The 22,936-nt window shown below is 37.7% G+C and overlaps 1 protein-coding gene across 5 annotated transcripts in view; it reads right to left on the bottom strand.

The window, feature by feature from the left end:
- The window catches only part of SULF1 (sulfatase 1), a 120,982-nt gene that overhangs the window by 78,727 nt on the left and 19,319 nt on the right, over positions 1–22,936 (bottom strand). For all 5 annotated transcript variants that reach the window (XM_057363912.1, XM_057363914.1, XM_057363913.1 and 2 more), the window contains 2 exons: positions 20,209–20,274; positions 18,206–18,303 (listed from right to left, as the gene is read on the bottom strand). The gene's annotated coding sequence lies outside the window, so the exon portion shown is untranslated. The remainder of the gene's footprint in view (positions 1–18,205; positions 18,304–20,208; positions 20,275–22,936) is intronic.

The raw sequence follows: 22,936 nt of genomic DNA, 5'->3' as shown, positions 1-22,936 counted from the left end.
ACCAAGAGCCCTTCATCTTTATTGACCTAGGGAGCAGGTCAGATATGATGGCTGCCATAACAAAGAATTTCTTCAATGCAAAAATGCCTTTGCAGTCACACCAGCTAATCAGTCTGAAAAATCTCAATTTTATTTGTCTTTAAAACACTTCAAGATAACAGCACAATATGAGTGACATGCTAGAGGAAAGGCTAATACTCAGTCTTTTCCAAGCCATGACAGACATGCAAATTAACATCTGACTGGAGGTCGTAAGCCTTTTGGCAAACTCTAAGTAACTTTTCACCTACTAACCAAAGCAACATGTAGCTCTAGAAGACAGTAAGTTCACCAGATACATACAATACTTTCTATTAAAAAAAAAACAAAAACAAAAGATCAAACAAAACCCCCCTAAAAAAACCCAAACAACTAGAAAAGCTTGTTGTGGTAAGCAGTGGGCTATATTGTCCCTTTTTTTCTGTGCAAGCATTTTTCTATTCACCCATCTTGTGAGAGAGCAAGCAAACTGCATGCTAACTACAGCCCATTTACCTGTTGTTTTCTAATATCAACGACATGACAGCAAATTTTGTGCAAGTGAATGCTGAAAAGTAGTAACTTAGGACTCACTTGGATTCAGGTAAAGGATAAAAACTTTCACGTGAACCACAACAAAAGATGGATAATATTTTCACCATTTTCCTATCCYGAGGCACTTTCTCCAGCCTTATGTAAAGAATAAAGCTTCWAAGGTCAGYGTAATGGAAAATTAATACCCTGACATTTAYGTATGTGATACGTTGGAGGCAAAAACTTAATATTAAAAAAAAAATTAAAATTTAAATTTTGTATGACAATTTCAAAAGAAGAAAAATCTAASATCATTAATAATCTTTTCAACAACAGAATAAGCTCTTACCCACAGAGATACATGACACTGTAAAACTACTCAGAGATTAAGGTTTCTAAGTTGTGTGGCAAATATTATAGGGATCTTAGTTTCTATCCTGCTTCATGGGATGAAAAGGAGCGTTTAACTGCTTGGCTCCTGCTGTTTTTGAATGAAAATCCAATGCTTCATTAATATTTATCCCTTTTTCTTCTAACCCTACTATACATGCTCTCTTTTGGGAGTTTCAGGAAAACCAGCAATTATCACATCAAAGGTCATCAGTCCACCAGGGAAACTTCAATCCTTAACTGGTGGAGAATTGCTGCAGCTTTTGCAAACATCTCAGATCAGGCAAGCAAGTGTTTTCCCTCCTCCCTTCYCTCCTGTGACTCTTGTTGGTTTTATTTAATCAGCTTAGAAGGCCTCCTTAGTTTTCCTGTGATGCCATGCACTATCCTAGACATCAAAAAGATTTTTATACTGCCGTTATATTTATACAGAGGGAATAAAAGAATAGCAATGATTTAACCATGCTGCACAAGAGGGTCCAGTCTGAAACAGTCTGAAGGACTCCGCTTAGATTTCCCAAAATACATTTTTGTTAAGCTTTGTTCTGAAATTATTTGTAACATTTTTGCTTACTTAATAGCAACAGTAACATTAAAGAAAGAAGGTGGTCCATGCTACAGAGCATGGAACTACAGAGATGTTCAAGCTACTACGGAAATCAGAAATCAGAAATCAGAAGAACCACTGAGAAATGAAGAYTACTCCTGCCAACAGCAAGTGTGAAATTAAAAAAAGGTGTCAGTCAAATTCCCAAGATAAATCAAGAAACTGTTTTCAAAATAACATTCTTTAAAAAAATAATAAATTCTGTGTTCATGCTACTTATCTTTTGGCTTCCTAGCCTCTATGATTGTGTATTTTGAAAGTGTTTTTGGCAATYCTACATACTAAAATATGTTTATTTTTTTCTTCCAAATGCAAGGTAAGTTTTCTTAGAATCCTCTGATGCCAAAAAAAGAGATGTCTGATAAAGAGTGAGCTGGACATGCTAAAAATGTGCTTTCTTCAGGGCTGAGAAAGACAGATCTGATGACACACAATGGGAAGGGCACCACATTCATCTGTATTTTCAACCTYACTGGAGAATGGATGACCAAACATCATTAATTCTGAGTATAACTTTTTTTATGGCTGTCATATGTTTGCACAATGAATTGATTCAGGTAGGTAGGAATCTTGAAGTTAATCAAAACATGACTTCAGTGTCACACAGCCTGCTAGCTTGGGCAGCTTACCTCCACTAAGACAAAGTATCATTCAGTGCTTAAAAAATAATAAAGAATTTAAACCCYAAAAGAAACAATCAACAAAACTGTCAGGCAATACTGCTTCACTTTGTTTGAAGTATCATTTCTTTCTGACTACTGTTTCTGCCTCTGATTCTTTGTGCAAATCCTCTAGTCAAGTCAATTATGTATTTTCTACTTTATATGYGAAGCTGTGCAGGGAATTTTCTTTAAAGATATTGTCAAGCAAATCTGAATAATTTTATCCAACTTACTTCTTTAATGTAATTAGTTAATTGATTTAAGTTAATAATTTAATTCATGCTTCTTAGTGCCTCATTTAATACAGAGAATCAGAAAGAACGCTCCTACGTACTAAGCCAAACCAGCTGTATGTTTCTGAAGCATGGTTTTCATTTTGATAGAATTAAAATGTTTTAATTCCATGTTTCTTTTCTTTGCAATAAACTAATCTCACATCTATGAGAGTGGAAAGCCACATAAGAAGCCACAGAACAATATGAGTCTGAAATTTCAGCCCTTCTCAGCTCTGCAGTCATCCTTATCAAGACAAGAGCTGGTATGCACCTCCTGCATGAAAGAGTTCCCTCATCATGTAACTGTTCTGGTGAGGATCCTGTCCTTGTACTCATTTTGATAGGGCAGAAGGGGAGTAGTGGGAAACAGACAGAAGATTGTTTCTTCTCCCACACAAAAGAAAGCTGCTGTCTTCCTGTGTGCTGGCAAGGCTGGGAATAATGGTATTGSCACTACAGCTTTACATCACATAATTGCCTTAAGTTCCATTGGACACCTTGCCAGTGCAGGGCCTCCTCTACAGTTAATTTGCTTAAGGTGAATAGAGTAATGTGTTTTTACTGTACTTTCATGTTATTGTACCTACTCCTTAAGTATTCAAGTGTTCAGTGTGGTTGGCCTAGAAAACTAAATTCAAGAATTAGCTAGGAGCATTTTTGGTCTATAAAATGAGCTTCRTTAAAAAGTGACTGAAAATGTTAAACAGTTTGTTGAAACTGCGAAAGTGACTAAACATTTGAACTTGACTTTAGAACATGAATATTCCCACAGCAAAATATACTATATTGAGGAATTTTGCCTATGGCTATGGTATGAATGAACTAGATCATCCYCTATAAAAGAGACATTTCTTCGATTCTGCACTGGGCATGTAAAATAAAGGAATTTGCATACTATAGCAAACAAGCTTTCATTTGAGCAGTGAAATTTTATTACTTTGTTTTGTGATTGGTATATTTGGCCACACTGGCATTAAGAGTTTCTTAATTCCTAGTTACTGCTAACTTTGGTACAAATCAGACAGATTTGACAAATACAGCAAAAAGAAGCTGCAGAAGAAGCTGTAAAGGTGTCTCCAGTGGACTTAAAGTTCACTCATGTGAGCTGAAAGTAGCTATCCAGGCAGGGAACCCACGGTGAGAGACAAGGGACACACCACACATCTGCCATGCAAAAGCTAAGCATGCTGAACTGCCCTTAAGTTAAATCCTTAAAGTTGGAAATGACAGCTGAAACCACAAAGGCTTTTTTTTTTTTTTTTTTTTTTTTTTTGAATCTGTTATTAAAACAGTGACACTATTCCTCTTGGATAAAAAATCCACTACGGATGTAAAAACCCTTATCCCATCAATGCTCAGCTGCAGTACTGTATCTCATGTGGCTGTGAGTTATTAGAAGCACACTGAGRCTCTAATGCTGCTGCAGAACATTCCACTCCAGGAGAGTTACAGGACAGAAAGGATGCACCAACAAAAGCTRCTCTAGATGGTGTGAGAAGCACTGAATTTCATCTACAAAGAAATGGTTCTGAGCATTGTACTCCACAGATTATCTGTTTTCCTGAATTACAATTCTACAACAAGGACAACTTGAAGATAGTTTTCTTTTATACTTAAAATTTCTGAAGCTTTAGGGAAAGATGTGTCTTTATGAAAGAGGCATTCTTTATCCAACAGGCTGAGGAAATTCAATTGAACAATACAGTATCTGGATCACATCACCGTGAGGGCAAATGTTGTRCAAAGTACATTGGGTTTTGCATTTTAATCATGTTATAGTGTGTCTGTATACTACCACAATCACAGTGAAATAAAAGCTTCATGTGAAATACAGTATTTTGACTTATTAGCCCCAGGTACTGCATCTTRCAAGACTTTTGCTTGTGTAGTCAAAAGGCCATGACTAACTGATGATTAATTAGCTTAACTTATACTCTCATCAAATTCATTACTTTCTTAAATAATTTCTTAAATTACTTAGCTCATGTAGGCAAACTTGGGCAATTATTGACATAGTTCAAATAATTAAATACTTGTACCAGAAAGACTCAAAGAAATAAAATCAAACTGAAGTCTTACCAAATGTGAAGTTTTCTCTGGGGTCACAGGCAACAGATTTTTCTGGCTCCACAGAGCTTTCAGAATCTGTTCCACATGGTGTACCTTTGTCCTTGTTTTGATAAGAAAAGATTGAGGGACTTGCCCAGGCAATTAGCAAAGCATGGTTGGAACTACCTGTATTTATGGCAGTTCCCAATGCATTTAACAGACAATACTGACAATAATTTCCTTCTCAGTTTAAGTAGTGCCTTAATTCTGCCACTGCTTACATTRAATGCTAGGAAGTTTGGATCACAATCTTTACTACACTTACGACCTAGAAATACTTGCTGTATGTGATTGTTACCATCTGGGTCAACAGCTTTTTATTTTGTCAAATATCAATTGCAAATGGATCAGATCGTACTCTAGTGGTAAACAGGACCATCCCAATATAACTCTTATTTAGCTTTCAAATTGTGAGGCTCAATTATTTCATATTTTTAGAAAGTTCTTGATGATAAGTTGCTATAGAAATCAAAAATATTTGCAGCCCATAGAAACTTTTTCTTCAGCACAATTAAGATACTTTTCTTATTACGTTTTCCCTAGTTATGTCTCAGTCTTGTCCATGTATCTTAGCTTTCCATTGTCTAACAGAATGTTTGAGGTTTCTGGTGTAATAATATACAAGTTGACATTATAGTTTTAGAACCTACCATACTTGAAATAGGACCTTTGAAAGGAAAAGTAAAAACATAGAAATTAATACAGAATCATGAAGAAGCTGATTGAATGATCCAAAAATTTATGGTTCAGAATTYTCTACTCTTGAAAAAACAAAATCAAGGGCCTCTAAGAATAGCTTTATTGGAAGTGTCTCCATCAGATATGGAAACATCATGCTTTAAGTAAGCAACTTTCACAGCCACCATAAACCACACAGATTTTGATAAGTCTGAGGCTAGGCCTCCAAGTTTACTCTAGAACATATGTGCCTTACTGCCATATGAAGAAACAACATGTGAATGAATGCTAAAAGTTAGGAGAAACTGAAAAATYAGTGTTGGAGTGCTTTTTCGTGCCATAGGCTTTCAAAGACCAGTCCAGGTCATGGTATCAGCCTAGGACTGATGCATTGAAGTGTCTTGATGTCAAGTATATTCTAAAGATGAATAGACATTTGTCAGTGACTTAAAAACATCTATCCTACTAAAACTAAACTCCTTTCAATCTATAGCTATCTAGAATTTACTTTTCTGATTGAACACAAGTCCCCGCCAACTCCTCCTGTCACTTCAAAAAGACATTAGTTGAAATTAAAAAATAAAAATAAAAACAAGAAAAAAAATTAAAAGAAAAATTAAAAAATACTTTTAAAAAAGGACCAAACTGTCTGAAATTTGTGGCACTGTGCCTCCTCTAATAAACTGCAAACTCCTCTGCTAGAAAACTGGACCCTGCTTCAGAAGCAATTGCTTCACTCCTTTCACCCCTTGTCACCTGCCAGCCTCAGGACTGTCACCAAAGCCAGCTCCCAGCTCCACTATGAGTTTGGCAGAGCAGCACTGAGCCAAAATTAATAAACCCCAGCTGGACACAGGTTGGTACCACCAGTCTCTGTTTCCCAGGGACCTGGCTTACTATGGAGMCAGATAAGATTTATATGGGCTTATCATCTCCAGCTCTGTGTAATGCAAAAGCAGCTGTACTGATTATAGAGTTGAGATGCTCCTGGAAGGACTTTAGAAACATTCATGCAGCTCTYTGCTTCAGCTGGTATCTGTGGCATGAATAATCTGCAACACATGGATAATTAAGTGCTGACTGCRTCCTGCTTCTGAATGGGCACACAACTGACATACCTAGCGAGGCAGTGCTGAGACAGAAAAATTTAAGAGCTCTGAGCCACAAAGAAATTCAAACCCTTCTTTATTTCTAGGCTGTCAGCAACTTGTTTTGCACAGAAAAACAAGACTGAATCTTGTTATTTAAAGGAAGGTCAGAGAGTCAGATTCACCTTCACACATAGGATCAAGCATGAAAATCTATGAATCACTTCAGGTCTGTTTTGACCCCTTGTCAGTGCTTTGTAGGTCTTGGGCTGAGCCCCTCTCATGGTATGAACATGGCCCTGAGGCCTCCATCATACTTGGTRCTAAACAACTTCTGATGGTGACGGCTGCTCTTACTTTATGGTACTAATCATTATTTGGAATTGTTCAAACTCTACTGGACTAGCTTTCTACCTTCTGGTTTTAATATTTTCATTGGAAATGAGTAAGTGTAATAGACTTATGTAATGCTTAATGGGACTTAGCATTACTAAATGCTTACTGATCACCCTGAATATCATAAACACGAAAAAAATAATCTAGAATTCCTTGCCTCCCAAATACAGGCATATATAAYCCTCCTGTGATAGGTAAATAAGTTAACCATTCACTGGATTTTAATTACACCTGAGGGCCACATTACAGAATAGGAATTTACTCATGCTAAAATCACAATGGTTTTAATTCAATCACTGTTTACTTCACATGTACATCTGCATCTACTTAAATGATTTCACWAGATGGGATTCACCTTTACAGCACAGACATCAAGATTTAATTCTAAAAATATAGGTAGGTGCTCAAACTCTCACCACAGTCAGAAGGCAACCTAGCCAGTACAGTTAGGGGAACCTGGAATCTATCTGACTATCCAGGTGCAGCTCTCCAAACKCCACTGGATTGGCTGGATTGACTCAAGTGCTATTGCCTATAATGGGAGTCCAGATATTCACACCCTAGCACCTACATCTAGGTATCTTGAGCCTACCCAGTAAATGAGGTAAATGGTGATTTTTGAGCTATTGCCTTATCCTTTTACTGAAAAAGATATTGAAAAGTACAAATTTGAAGGTTTTAGGGTATAATCAACCTACCATACATACATGAACTAAAATTTCCCCTTCAAGTTGTATGCAAAGGTACAACTATTGTACAAAAGTTACAGAGGAATAGGATTAAATGGTCACACTGGGGACATTTTCACAAATTTATGATTTTCCAGCTTGTGTCTGGGGAAGCAGAGACCACCACTACAAAACAAGGCTAGAAGTTAGACCTATGTTTTCAYCTACATCTACCTAGAGGTACACATACACATATGTGCATTATGTTCCTTTCTTATGCATGCATTTAAAACTCAGTGTTCTAATTTTCTCATAAGGGGAGAGAAAACATACTAATATCTTGTAATCTGCAGCTGGGATGAMAAATACAGGCTTGTATTTGAAGCAAAAATTGTAACCCTGAATTTTATCAATACCARCAAATAGAATGCTGCTGCCTCTGGAAGAGTGACACCTACATAAGCTACACTTGCACTACTAAAATTATTAATTTACTGCTTTTCCTTATGCTTTAAGGAAGCTGTGTCTGAGTACCCAAAGCTACTGTGAGGGAAAGCATGGCCAGTTTTGTCCTCTAGTATTTTTTTACTTTCCCCTCAAGCCCAATGTATCAGCATACTCGATGGTGCTCTGYCCCCCTCCCTTTGCTCTGCTGTGCTAAGCAGGCTCAGCAAGATGTCCAGATCCCAAATTTTGAAATGAAAAGCTTGGGGGCAAACTATATTGCATTTTCACTTTGTATTTAGTCTCATATTTTTGCTATTTTTATTTTTTTTTGCCAGTTTTGCACCTTCTGCAGCTTTCTACAAYGACAGAAATGCAACTAGGAAGAGAATAAAAAGGAAAAGACACAGTGAAGTGTTTAAAGTTACAGAAACTTCATTAAGGAAAAATAAGGAAAGAGAGACAGGAAACAGCGAAACAAATGGCACAGATGTGAGAAAGGTATGTCCATGTACAAGTCTGTGCTGATTAAGATAATCAGGTTCAGTTAAACCCTTGCATAGRCACTTCTAGGAACTGTGACACGTATACAAACAAATTAACAATCTCTGTCAGTACTCGGGTCACTACAGMATGAACCAATGTGCTTTTCAGCAAGTATGTAACAAATCACATCAGTGCCCTTTCTGAGAAACTTAGGGGCTTAACTTCACAAGAGCAATTAAAATAATCCATACCTATCGTGCTGCACAGCTTAAGATACCTCAAGTTCTTTGGAGACCTAGCGCTGGGCTTCTGGGTCTGCTCAGTTGTCACCCTGTCTGTGTTGCACTAATTGCTTAAGATCCTGCCTTTTAGCTAAAGCTGTTTGGGGGATGCAAAACAGGCATAATTCTCCAGAGGAGTCCAATTTGTGAGGCACACACTGTTCATGGAAAATTCATGGGATGCTGGGAATTTGTCAGAAACTGGAAGTCTGAGTTTCAAGGGCTCMTCTTCATGATGACATCTGGAGCTCCAGCTCCAGTCTCAGGAGTGTTYCTCAGTCACCAGGCAATGGTGACAAGACGTTAAATCTACCTCTCCTAGGAAAGCTGCTCCAAGCAAGTTCCACATGCTGGGGAGGAGGAGGAGGGGTGCTTAGTTCTGCAGGTTAGATCACTTGATGTGGTGATGGGCTGCTGGCATTCTTGAGACATTTCTGCTTCTYATCAAATGAGAATTTTGGGATAATGTAGAAAGAGCCTGAGAGCAAGCACTGAGACAGAGGACATTACTTCAGGCTCCAAGCATCTGCTTCTCAGAGAAGACTGGCTGTATCTGTGTTTGTGCAAGAGACAGCTATCAGGGGTATCCATCCCTTTGTCATCCACTATAAGCCATTATCATTTCCCCTWGCTCAGATGTCATGCTGGGAAGGAAAAAAACCTATCCCACAGATTGTAGGTGTCAGATAATACTTAGCAAATTCTATTCCCAGAGCATTCTTACCTAAACTCCTTTTATTGCCTTTTGCCTTAAAGAACAAAAGTTTTCTCAAAGCACTCTTCACCACTCCAATGCACAGAAGTCATGTGTACTCTGTGACTGTTTGGGAAGTTTCAGGCTCCCATCTGAGTGGCTTAATGTATTTTCTGATTACCTGTTAGAGATGACTCACAAGGCTGTGTAAATCTTGGTATTGTTACATGACTTACTTTGTCACTCAACAACCCAGGAAGGAGCCAGGAAAGCAGCACTTCAGCTCTGCTCCTGAGTTTCAGCTATTTGATCAGGCTTCCTTCCTTAAGACTGGYGCTAACAAAGTTTTATGGAAGCTGTTGTTTTTTGCAACTGCAATTGTAAGTTTGACCTATCATACCTAAATATATTTAAAAAAATGTTCTTAGAAAGGACTAAATATATAAAGGWTTTAACTTCTTTTTATGATCAAGAAGAAATTTTCTACCTATGTAAAGTAAGCTTCAAAATTATTTGCTATTTAGCTAAGGGCATAAACATTCCTTTGGGAGGTCTGAACTAAATGAAGCTATAGATTTCAGAGCTGGAGGTTTAGTAATTCCCTCAGCTGTATGCTCAAAGGCATAGAGCCCTCTTGGGCAGAGGCTACACTTTGCCAAATTCATTGAATGAAAGCTAAAAAGACCCTGATCCACTCAAACACAGAAACAACTTGTCATTACTTGCACTGTCAATACCTGAAAACATGTGACCTTTGCTGCTGGCAAAGTAACATCTTATAGCCCAGAGGTACATCAAATGAGCTTAACATAAAATCAGTTTGACACTAACATTAATCTAGGGCTTGTGGACTAAGAAGAATCACAAATCTTCTTTTACAGCTTGAAGCAGGTCAACCATCTCCCTTTATCGAAACAGTTTTTGAGTTTTCTCTGCAGTTTTAACTGCATATATTATTCTACTGCTCACTAAACCCTTATTTAGTTTGCGAGCATCCATAAAATTACACCTCACTGAAATGGCTGCATTTCAATGATGGGTGAAATGATCCCTCTTGTTTTCTTCATATAACAAAGTAACAGTGTTACTTGAAAATGTTTTACTTTATTTATACTTACATAAAGGACATGTCTACAAAAAAAAAAAAAAAAAAAAAAAAAAAAAAAAAAAAAAAAAAAAAAAAAAAAAAAAAAAAAAAAAAAAAAAAGAAAAAAAGTCAGAGAAACATTAGAGCCAGAAATCTCTAATGTTGTTTTTCAGACAGAAGGTGCACCCATTTCAAAAGATGATCTATTGAAGTATTTTGCTGCTATTCAATATACCAACCAAGAATGCAATAAACTACTGTCCTACACTGAAAATCCAACTTGAAAAGTGACACCTTCTTATTTAGGAATATTGGCTTTGTGAATAGAAAATTTAGAACTAATCCAAGAGCAAAAACAGAAGAGAAGTCTTCCAAAGACAGATGTCTTTTTCAGTTGTTACAATGGTGATAATCTAATGCGTAACTCTATAGAGGGCATCTAAAGTTTGGAGCCAGCAAACTTCTTCTACAGGAATGTATATATGTAGCCAATATGCCTTTAGCAATAGTGATTTATAAATTATGTCTGTAAACGTGTTGGCAGAAGCTGTATAACTTTAACACAGTCACTGCAACCACCACGAACCACAAAAGGCATGGGACCCTTATGATACTGGTCATAYGAAAGAGTTGTATATTAATGAAAATCTTCAAAATTTTTTCAGATGTCACTACAACAGTAGAGCTGTTTTACTTTTGATATGTTCCTGGAATGAGACAGCTCCACTTAGATCTCTCTTACCACTGTTTTTTCCATCTATAAGTATCACTGTGTTGTCTATTCCAGTTAATATTCTTTGAGTTAACAGTTAGATCTTTATTTCCACATCATGCTTCACCTTAACCTCTCTTCATTTTAATCACAGTCTGTGTTATATGTGTGTAATACAATATTCAGATTGGAAGAAAGTCTCAACAGGGATGCAGCAGAAAATTGCCATGCACCTGAGAATCAAACTATGCATTCTGAAGTTGGTACAACAGCAGCTGGTACTAAATTGAAAGAAAATCATGGGCAAAAATAAACATCACCACTTCCATCTCAAAATATTCCTAAAATAGTTATCTTCTTTTACATGGTTAAAAACTCATCATGATCCAGATGAGTACTTTGAGGTTTAAAATACATCCACTATGCTCTGAATATGACAGAATAGAATCCTGGAATTTTAAGTGGAACCTAGGCTGTGCAAACACAGTTCACTACATCCATGCCATCATGGCCATGGGGATATTAATGAATTTATTGAAATCACAATTGAAATTCAAAATCTAAGTTTTCATAGAAAAACTGTTCTGTTTTGTTGTTTTATGGTATTCTGGATTATTGCAATTGTTATGCAGAGTTTTAAATGTTTAGGAACACACAATGCACATGATGGTTTGATTTGGTACCTTTAAACTATGAAGARTGGTGGGGAAGGCCTGCTACCTAGAAAAAGTTAATGTGTGTGCAAGAATCTAAAAACATTGGTGAAGAATGTTTTCATTTCACTTACAATTACTGTGTCATCATATYTTTATTTGCTTTCAATTTGTTGCATGGTTGAACATCGTCACTCAGTCATGTCTCTGGCTATTTATAAATATAAAATTGATGGCTATAAAGACCTGCTTTGTTAATCAGTGTTTATATTTTATTGCCTTAATTCTCTTAACTTACATGTCACAGGATTTCAAAACCCCAAGGAAGCTCTGATCACGGAGGGGTCTGAGAATGCCTTCAGTGGGAACTGTTGCAGCCTGCAGCTTCCAGGATCAGTTCCTGGAGATAAATACGCTCACTGTGCGATACATGGCTGCTGAGCCATGAAGCCTGGGATTTCTCTGTGGCATTTATGAGCATCCCACTACTGCATTACCCACACACTTTGCAATCTTAAGTGTATCTGTCCTGTGAACTGGTGAAGCAATGTTTTCCCTGGGGCATTGACTGCAGCACAGTCATACAGGAAGTCTTGCCTGGGGCAAGCAGGTGGGATTAGATTCCTCTAAATACTGGCTTTGCCAGCTAACTAGGGCATCAGATTTTTCACTGCAATGCAGCACCAAAGAAGCTGAGAAGGGGATGATAACTTACTTAGAGAGTCTTGTACATACACCTCTGTTGCTGTACACACTCCTATATATTAAGAACTACAAAACTGGCTGGAATYTTTCACTGGCGTGAATCTTTTTTCCACATGAGGAATAAAGTGTGAAACATGGTTGAATTCTTGCCCAGAAGTAATATCTTCTTTAGGTGAGAGCCTGCACTTCACTGGTACCTGATCTGGTTGTGAGTCAAGACACAAACCTACTCCACCYTAATGTGACACAGATAATAAGCCATTTTCTTCTTCCTTCTGGGAACAGATTGAGGAGGCAGTAGGGAAAATAACTACAACTTGAAACAACAATAAGAAATGTTGYCTTATATCTGTAAAACTGCAAGACAACAACAAATGCTGGAAAGTTTTACCATTAGTGTTTCTTGGCCCCGAGTCAGTAAGCTGCTTCATTGCTATGTCAATAGCACATATTCTTATATAAACAAATGTCCAAGTGCTTTTCTCATTGCAAGTAGATTTAAGCAGTTGCAGATAYGCAATTTTTTTCTAGATGTCAAAAAAAGTCCTCTGTGAAGAAATGTCAGGCTTACCCACATAGCTCACTCAAAAAGCATTTACAGTTTTAATACTTATCTCATCACTTATATGACATTAGGCAGCTCTGCCWATCTGCATAGTTTTGCTCTAACTGTTTTCTTTTGTCATTTTGGTCTTAATATGTAAAGCCACAAAAGAGTTTCCTTTCTAGTACTCTTTTTTCCTTTCCTTGACTATATCACGTGATAGAGCTCCCATGTGAACCTTATGAAGATCAACAAGGCCAAGTGCAAGGTCSTGAATGTGGGTCAAGCACAAATATGGGCTGGGCAGGGAAAGGATTGAGAGCAGCCCTAAGGTAAAGACTTGAGGTGTTGACTGAYAAGAAGATCGATGCAACCMAGCAGTGTGCACTCACAGCCCAGAAAGCCAACTGTACCCTGGGCTGCAGCAAAAAGAGACTGACCAGCAGGTTGAGGGAGGTGATTTCCCCTCKCTGCTTCAGTCCCATGAGACACCACTCGGAGTGCTACACCCAGTTCTTGGGTTGCTCAGCATAAGAAGGACATGAAACTATTGAAGCACATCCACAGGAGGACCATTAAGGTGCTGACAGTGCTGGAGCACCTCTCCCCTGAAGACAGGCTGACACAGTTGGGATTGCTCAWCCTGGAGAAGAAAATGCTCCAGGGAGACCTCAGGGCAGCCTTTCAGTACTGATGAGCAGGAGGGGGCTTTACCAGGACATGCAGGGATAGGACAAGGGAGAATGGTTTTAAAAGACAAAGGGATCTATTTAGATTAGATAATAGGAAGAAATCCTACTCTATGAGGGTGGTGAGGCACTAGCACAGATCACCCAGAGAAGCTGTGGATGTCCCATCCCTGGAAGAGTTCAAGGCCAACTGGGATGGAGCATTGAGCAGCCTCGTCCAGCAGAAGGTGTCCCTGCTCATGGTGGGATGTTGGATCTAGATGATCTTTAAGGTGCCTTYCAACACAAACAATTCTATGACTATGATTCTATAATAATTAAAATCCAAATGATTTCACAGGGCTATTTCCTAATAAAGATACTTTGCATTTTCACAAGAAAAACACTGACATATTTCTGGACCAAGTTACTGGAAGTAGAAGTATGTGGCTGAAAAAAAATCATAGTTCTTCTTAAATGTTCATCTGAAGGGAAATATTTGGGAGGGGTAGAGGAAATAATGACACATACAATTCTTTTACAAAACCCACCTTAAAAACATGTCTTACATGAAATATTRGAAGTATTTTTATCAGACTATGCATGTCTTATTTTGGTGCCCTTGCAAGGTGATATTTCTCCAGTAAGTAATTACTGATACTGGACAGGAAGGAAGTGACTAGGCTGTTACAGGAAAAAAACCACCACCTAAATGTAGGAAAAGGTTCATAAATACTTCCAGAGASTGGCAATTTGACAGCTTGATCTTGAAATCCTAAGAGTAAAGTTATACAAAAGTTCCTGCCTTAAYTTTGGTGTAGGTTGGAAAGGAAGCTATTTGGATCTTTTTTACTTTGCCCATTCTGCTCTCCTGAGCACTCTCYGAGCACACTGCCCACCAAACTGCTGACCGCCTGTTCCTCATTAAGGCATGTGGCGCAGAGAAACACGCCAGTAAGAAAACCAATGAAGCAACATAATCAGCAGCTGAGAACCCCTTCCCACTAAGTAGCAGGAGGAAACGAAGGAGAAAAACCTCATCCTTTCTCTTTGCAGCTCTACTGGTGTGAACTAATTTAATAGGGATGAGCAGCCACAAAGGCAAACAAGTTAAGTGACATGTGGTAGGTTCCAGATATACTAAAAATGAAGCCAAGAATCTTCATTTTCACAGCTTCTAAGGGAAAGCTCTGAGATCACAGACTTTCTACTGTATTGACAGTCTGTAAAAAAACCCCTTTAGATCTTAATCAACAGGGCATATAGAGAAAAGTGGAAAAGGCTTATGTGTGAGAGTGTGATGGGAAAGAAAACCAAATGGAAAAGGCAGTTGTTTACCAGGTCAGATCAGAAATGTGATGTAGGCAAGAGAGTCACAAAATGTAGACAAAATGAAGGGGCAAATTTGGGTCTTCTTGGAATATCTAATTGYATCAGCTATAGCTACTGTAGTTAAAAATCATTTACCCTAATGCATTTGGGGGAACCTCCTCCTTATCTTTCAACTAATAATCCCCTTCTATGTAATCCTCTTTTCCTAACTGAGCAACTTGACATGATGAGAGGAAAAAGAGTTGAGAAAGAATCAGTTTTGTTTGCAAAAGTGGAATACACTACTCAGAGAACTAAGGTCACTGATGGCAGAGATCACTCAGGAGGGATGCAGAAGCAAATAGCTTCTTGGCATGCTTGTTGGGAGAAAATCTTTCCATGGGTGCATGTCTGATCTTGSATATGCATGCAACACAGAGATGTACCTCTGTGTTAGAGGACCTTTCCTAAGGAACTTCCCTATTTTTGACAGGTATTTCCTTGTGATCTTTTAGCAGGAGAGAAAGAAAAAGCCTCTAGACAAGGAGATGAAGATGCCTGACAAGATCCTGGCTAAGGAAAAGCTGCCTTGATAGAGATTCATCTCAACTTGGCTGCATTCTGTATAGACAACTAATAACAATGAAATAACACAGCACAGAAAAAGGAACCCCACAAAAGGACTGTAGCTCTGCTGTATGTCTGCTGGCAGGACATTGTTGATAGGCCAGTGACCGTGCCCTCAGTGTGCACACAGTAAAATGAAGGGTAATGCAGTGACTTGCAAGAAAATGTTATGTGCTGTAACGCTCTATGTGTCTGTTCCTCAGCTTCCCAGCCTCTCCTAACAAACTACTGAGTAGTGGGATCTTTCTGAGTTATTCTGTGAGATCCATCTGACCRTCTACCCAGGTTTCTCTTGGAGACACCGCTGGTCAGGTCGGCACTCATGAGCTCATGCAGACTCACTGTCTTTAGTTCTGTGACATGCAAGCCTCTCCAGCTCTTGTTCCAAGATCATGCTCATTTCAAATGAACTGAAAAGGGTTTTTCAAGCTCTTTCACTTCCCAAAAATAAACTGGGAACCCTATATATATATTTGGAATTGGGACTGGGATACAAGTGTGGGCAGTGATGAAACTGCATTCCTAAAAAATCTGCCCTCCAGGGGTTAAGTTGTATTCAACTTAACTGAAGCTGGCTTTTGGAATGTCAGTGGATAATGTGCCAGGAAAGTCTTYGCACTGAGAGTGTCATTAATAGATTATATACATAAGAGACATGATTTTTAAGCTTCAGGTCAAAAAGTTGCCTCTGCATTTTTCTTGGAGCTTTCCAACTATTTTATCCATGGTGCAAGTGATAACACTTCATTTCATAATAAATATTCTGAAGGCATTCCTAATACTGACAAATATAAATTATATTTATGTACATTCAAAGTTATAGGTTCATCATATGAGATACTATGACCCTAAATCTGTAGASAAAAGGTATGTTTGTAAACTTTTCCTGTAAAATCTCTCTAGAACAGCAGATGATGTAGTCAATGAAAAGTGAACCACYAAAGTTTCACGTTAGATAAACAATGTTCAAGCTTTAAAAAAAATAAAATTAACCTTTGGATCTGCAAAAATTGCTTGGAGTTCTTCCAATATAATGTCCTTCTTAAGATTATTTGGGCTTCCTTCCTTTGGTAGACTGGAAACATGACCGAAATGATCACTTGTAATTTCATTGAGTAGGACTTAAAAGTATGGCAAATACTTTTGTATTGGCTAATAATCTGATCCATTCTCTTCATCAAAAGCAAGATCACTCATCTATATCATATTATTTTGTAACTTCCACTTCTGTGGAAATCTGTGGCATGCATTTTCTTGGCTTTAGTCTACTTAACCTCTTCAAGAGCAACCTAGGAAAATTATAGATAAATGTATAGATAAATGTCGTAAAAATTTAGATAAAGCTAGGAGAGAAAATTAACATGGAAATTAAGTTAATGACTGGATCACTGGTAGAAGACAGCCTGGATATCCTGATATACTGCATGCAAGAAAATGATATGTGCTTTATATGGGACCAATATGCAGCCATGTATCTGGAGGGAAAATAAAACAGACTGAATAATTTTATGTTAATTCTAGTAATTATGAAACATTATCTGAAGATCTGGAAATCTAGATATTTTGTAATTAAAATAAACTATGAGCTAACATGTCAGAGAGTAACTGGTTCCAAGAAAATTCCATACAAAGACTTGCATGTGAAATAAACTTGATGTATACCAGCTGTCTTTCATTGCTAGTAATGTCTTGATTTTAAGTCCAAATTTACCTCTGCCACACATATACCTGCTATTAAATCACAAGCATTTGCAAATTGTTTAACCAGAAATAGTTTATGTAAATGAGGTGACAGAAAATAATACAGTTGAGGGAAAAAATGAATCTCAGAGTATTTCAAACTTCCTGCTCTGTGCTCTGTCATGTGGCTTTATATTTTTATTTGTTGAGATGTATGATTTGATACTCAGTCTAGTGCCATAATTCCCACATTACGAGGTCACCACACAACTTGCTATGAGCTCCTAGTTCCACCTAAAAGTCAGCCAGACCTTGAAAGTGCTTAACTACCACAGCTATTTTGGAATTGCTTTGGCAGAGTCGCATGAGACAGCTTGCATAATGCTTTTTCTTTACCATGACCAGCTGCACAGAGTGAGATTAGGTTCAAGTTTTCATAATCATCTGTTAGCATAAACAAGGGAAAATTCCAAACCATTACTTTTCACTTAATGTATATCTTTCCCTGCAGGAAAACTGCACTTTTATCTTGACATAACTGAAGCCTATTAAATATTCCTTTCCATAAACTCAAGACAGGCATATGTTTTGTTCACAGGACATTATTCAATAACCACGAAACATAGAATTCCTGGTTGTCTTAAAAAATAGAAACGTTAATAGTAGCAAACTTCAGATTGAAAAGCTATCTGTGTAATCATTTACTGGCTTACTAAAATGTGAAGGGTCCTTGGGTTAGTCTTGAGTCTTTAAAGTTTGGCAGAATGGAACCTCCAGAAGATTTACTGCAGCTTAATTATTGACCTGACATCATACTTAAACTATGTAGGGCAAGCTGATGGCTTATTTGGTTTCATTAATTACTGAATACACATTTTATTTTTTTACCTTTGAAAATTTCCTGAAGTTAATGTGCCTTGCTTAATTTTCATAGCATTGGATAGAAGTCTGTATGTCTTGCTCAGTRGATTTATTATGGGCAAAACCTGCAAAAAAGGGAGAATACATTAATACTTATAACTACTAGGAATCACACAGTTGTAACACAAGCTCTGTTCATACTGGATTTAGAATTTGTTTGCAAAACTTAAATTATTAATTCCTATTTACTCCGCTGAATCACTCTGCAGAACCAAGCTTATCCATGTATAATTACATTGCTTGCAAGTTAGCAAGTTGCCATAGTTAAAAGAATTGAAACTTAGAGCCTTAATATACCCAGATTCTAATGAACAGTTCAAATATCTAGATGTCCATCAAAAAGTTCTGTAACTTTGGATATTTTCTGAGAATATTTGCAATATTTTAATTGAAATTTCAGTTTTGGAGATACTTGTCTTAGGTTCTATAATTGTTCATTTGTTCCTTACTAAAATGAGATAACATTGAAGTAATTAATAAATTAGCATGAACTATTCCATTTTGGTTTTAGACATCTGAAAGGTATTTGTTTTATTAATTTCAATTCCATGCAGATCTTCTTCCTTTGATAAAAGCCAACTGGTTAATATCTACTTTCTCCTCTTCTGAACTGAGCTATTATTAAGATTCCAGACCTCGTAGGAGACTGCAGTCAGGAGAACGTATCCCTGACAGAAAAAAACATCCTTGATTCATTTATTTTCATGAACACAGGAAATATTTTGTTGACATGAGCCTTAATTTCAGCCTCAACTAGTCACAAGCTTCTGACAGAAGAGATACCACCTTCCCCCGCTGTCCTGGCAGCGAGTCTCCCCAGCATGTGCCAGCACACACACTGCTGGGGCTGAGGGCAGCCAGGTGAAAGAACTACTCTGTCCAAGTCCTAATCATGCCAGCCAAAGCCATTAGAGCAAACCAGCAAGCAAGATCAGTTTTCAGATGGGTCAGCTCTTTCACTTGGCTCCCTGTGTCATCACACCAGTTCCAGTGTTGTCACAAGAAAGGAAGAGAACCAGGGGTCACTACATCAAAGTCAGCACGTGCAGCTTGAAGCCCTCACCTTGAACATGTGGGTGCTAAAACCACCAGACAGGGCTTTCCTGCTTAAAAGTCAGCACATCATTTAAAAGGGCATCTCTCTAGACTTTCCCTTCCTCTGTTGTGAAGTCTCTTTGTCTGTCAGTYTGTCTGCTCCCCTTTTCCAGGATCTCCCTCCATCTGGTGCACCACCCTTCTGGGAAGAACAGCCAGACCCTGGCTGCCCAATGCTTGCGCACTCTTGAGCAGCTCACAGGGCTGACTTGGGGTTTAGAATGGTCATGCTTTACTGTTTCTTACAGCTGTTTTTAAGGGCAGTGGCAGGGAAGTCCAGCCTCTTTTGAGGCTGATGAATGCAGTTAGATTCTTCATTTGAGAACTTCTGAACTGAAAGGTCAAACCAAACCTTATTAGGAAAGCTCTGGTGACTTGCACAGACACCAGCAATGAGAACAATGAACACAGATGGGGAGCATTATTTCATTCACAGCTGGGTACCTGGGACCAAAAAAAAAAAAAATCCCAGGAAAACTGGGGCATTTATAGCTCCCAGGGAATGGAGTGGGAGTAAAAAAAAAAAAAAGAATGAACTTCCCCTTCAACAAACCCAAACTGGAGAGAGTATAAATCAAAATTGAGGAACCTGAAATACRTACAAGCCTAATATGGTGCTACAACATGAAATTTAACCTTTTCTYCTCTTAATACAGAACAGGTCAATACAGTGGCATAAACAGTGGACTCATTGTCTCAGTTAATTGGAAAGGATTGTGAATTTTAAATCATCAGTTTTAAGGCAGCCAAGATTGTGAAGGTCTGAATAAATTTAAGTCAAAAGCTGCCAGTATTTGGGAACTTAACAAATTACCTCATAGTTATTATTATGCCATAAATAAGTACCTTCGGTATTATGGTCCTCTAAATCTTACCTTTTTCTTATGCAAGAAAGAAATATTATCATTATTTTTCCACTCTCAGTTCAGTCTTTTTTTTTCCTGTAATAAATAAATCAATAGAAAATTATAAGAACTTCAAAGCAATAAACTTAATAATATTATGCAAGAAAAAAAACCCAAACAAATCAGTTTACCTACACATTACCTGTAGGAGCAAATCCCAGTAAATAAGACAGGACAGGAATGTTTTTTGCACACAGGAAYGTTTTTTTGAGCTGTCCCATAAACTTCGCTGGGACCATTGTCTCAAATTTCAGGAGAGGGCAGTTACAGCAAAGTACATTGGTATTGCAGTTTTCTCCATTTATTAACAATTCTTTTTCTTATTTAATYATTTTCTTGAGAAGATTRTACTKATTGTATATAGTATCTACAGAGGGMAATAGYTCCCTAAAGCTGCTTCTGCAGGAGCAAAGCAGAAATGCAGCAAGACTTATTTAGATTCCAGCCAGTAAATTCAGTTAAGCCTGCTTCCTAATAAATCAAAACACAAACCAATGTGCTCTTAGGTTTTCAGTTTGGTAGTGGCTGTGAAAACCAATAGGTCTTCTGCAATTTCACCTTGAAAATTTAAGCTCAGAAKCTATACTGAACACTCTCAATGTTTAAAAAACACATAGGCATGAAATAACTAGAGAACTGAAAGTGAATGTTATTATTGTATTACCTAATAGCTGGCTTTGCATGTATTTATTGAAAGATTAGTTTGTCCAGATTTTACTAATGTAATATTTTTGTTGTTTGGTTTCCAATTTTTTTAGCAGKGCAATAATCAGACTAAAGGGCTTCTCTGATATTGTCACTAGTTACTATGAACATTTTGCTCACCATTAATGTCATATAAARTTATGGGCAATTAATGAAGACTTGTCCTTCACTCGGGATACCCTTGGCACTCTTGGGCATGTATATTGCTTGGGCCAAGAGGTTAGGAATTAAAAAAAGGCACTCTCATAGTCAGTGACCCTCAGCACAACTTGTCTGTCCCAATGGCCACAGAAGCTCTCCTTTGACCACATCACAGGAGCCAGCAGTGCTCTGCTGACCTTGTGAGTGCCATAACTCTTAGACCAGTGCTAGGGATGGGCGAGTGCACCAGTGTCCTTGCCACAGGAGCTGGCTGAATGAACAGTAGTGTTAGAACTATTCTTTTCCCACAGCAAAATCTGTGATATAATGAAAGTCCAAGAAATCAAAAATTACATGCTTTTTCCACTTACTGTACTAGCTAGACCAAGCTTCATGATGCAATGAAATATCAGCCATTGGCTACAGTACAAGAGGATGTGAAGGAAGGATAGGTATGTAAACACTGCAAGATGATTAACCATATTATCCAAGTTTAAAAACATAAATGATGTCTTACTCTGKTACTGTTGCTTGTTGTGGTTACATGGAGGGGTAGACTGTGATGCACAAAGCCAGATTTTTAGCCTTAGTAAAGTGAGTGCAAATCCCACTGAAAGGGTGACTGCATGTAAGTACCAAAGGATGAATTTTGACTGTTAAATTGCTATGAAAAGGCGTATTATTTTCTATTATTTTTGTTGTTATGGGAAACAAATTGGGCAAAGAATTTTTGGAAGGAAAGGGTTTTCTAATGRCCAAGAACGTAACAGCAAAGAAAATAAAGGAAACAAATTATTAGGAAGAAACTAAGCTAATGAAGAAAACAATGCTTAGAACAGCAAATTAAATGGAGGGAAGATGCTTAAAACCATCCTCACATAATTCGTGTTCACAGTCAGTAAACTGACTGCATGTGGACAAGAAGGGCTTTCTTTTCACTTGTAAAAATATCTTCCTCTTTCACTGAGAGAGAAAGATGGGGTTTTTTTATGTTTTCCTTCTCGCTCACTACTGCGCTGAAGATGCTAATTTCAAGGATGTGACAAGACATCAAAGAAAATCAAGAATCACCTAATTGCACCATCTGGAGTGACTTTAGGAATCTCTTTATCTACACATACAAAAGAGCAGGAATATCAGGTGATGAAACAGTGATGATGAAATAAGCCCTTGAATGGCACATAGAAGAAGAGTCCAACAGCACTGGAATCAACAGGAATCTTTCCATTTGCCCTAGTAGGCACTGAACAAGTCCATACAGAGCAGAAAAATATATATGGAGATGGGTAGCTACCATTGTCAAATTTTCCAGATCCCTGTTTTTCACATTCATGAGCACATGAAAATACAATGTTTTCCCATAGGTGCACAAGAGTTCAAAGACTTAACTTTCGAGAGGATGTTATACCATCATTTTATTATATGGAAAAAGGATCCATTCTTTGCTTTAAACACTGYTGTGTTTAAAGAAATTGCATTAGAATTTTAATTTTTCTTTTCTTACTTTTCTTCTTCAGGTTTTTGTACACCATTAACTACCAAAATCCTTAATATAGCCTTAGCCAGAAGCCTTGCCACAACACATTTCCAAACTGTGGTACAGATGGAAACTTAGCAGCATCCCAGGATGAGAAAGGCTTACAGCACACTGTAATACATAAAATTATTATTTATTGTTTCTGCCTTTGAACAGCAGGAGTTTAGATACTGCCAGATGGCATATTGTTTGGGAATTTGGGGGAATATAAATGTATGTGTGACACTGAGAGAAATCTTCCCTGTATAACATAGATAACCCATAGAACATAGGAGAGGTTACTATGTGCAGGGCTTTTTCCATACCTGGGACATA

This window comes from Malurus melanocephalus, unplaced genomic scaffold (genome assembly GCF_030028575.1).
Source record: "Malurus melanocephalus ecotype Western Australia unplaced genomic scaffold, MMel_1.1 scaffold_32, whole genome shotgun sequence".
Lineage (NCBI taxonomy): Eukaryota > Metazoa > Chordata > Aves > Passeriformes > Maluridae > Malurus > Malurus melanocephalus.
The sequence above is the reverse complement of the archived record's forward strand: the minus strand, read 5'-3'. Positions and strand labels throughout refer to the sequence as shown.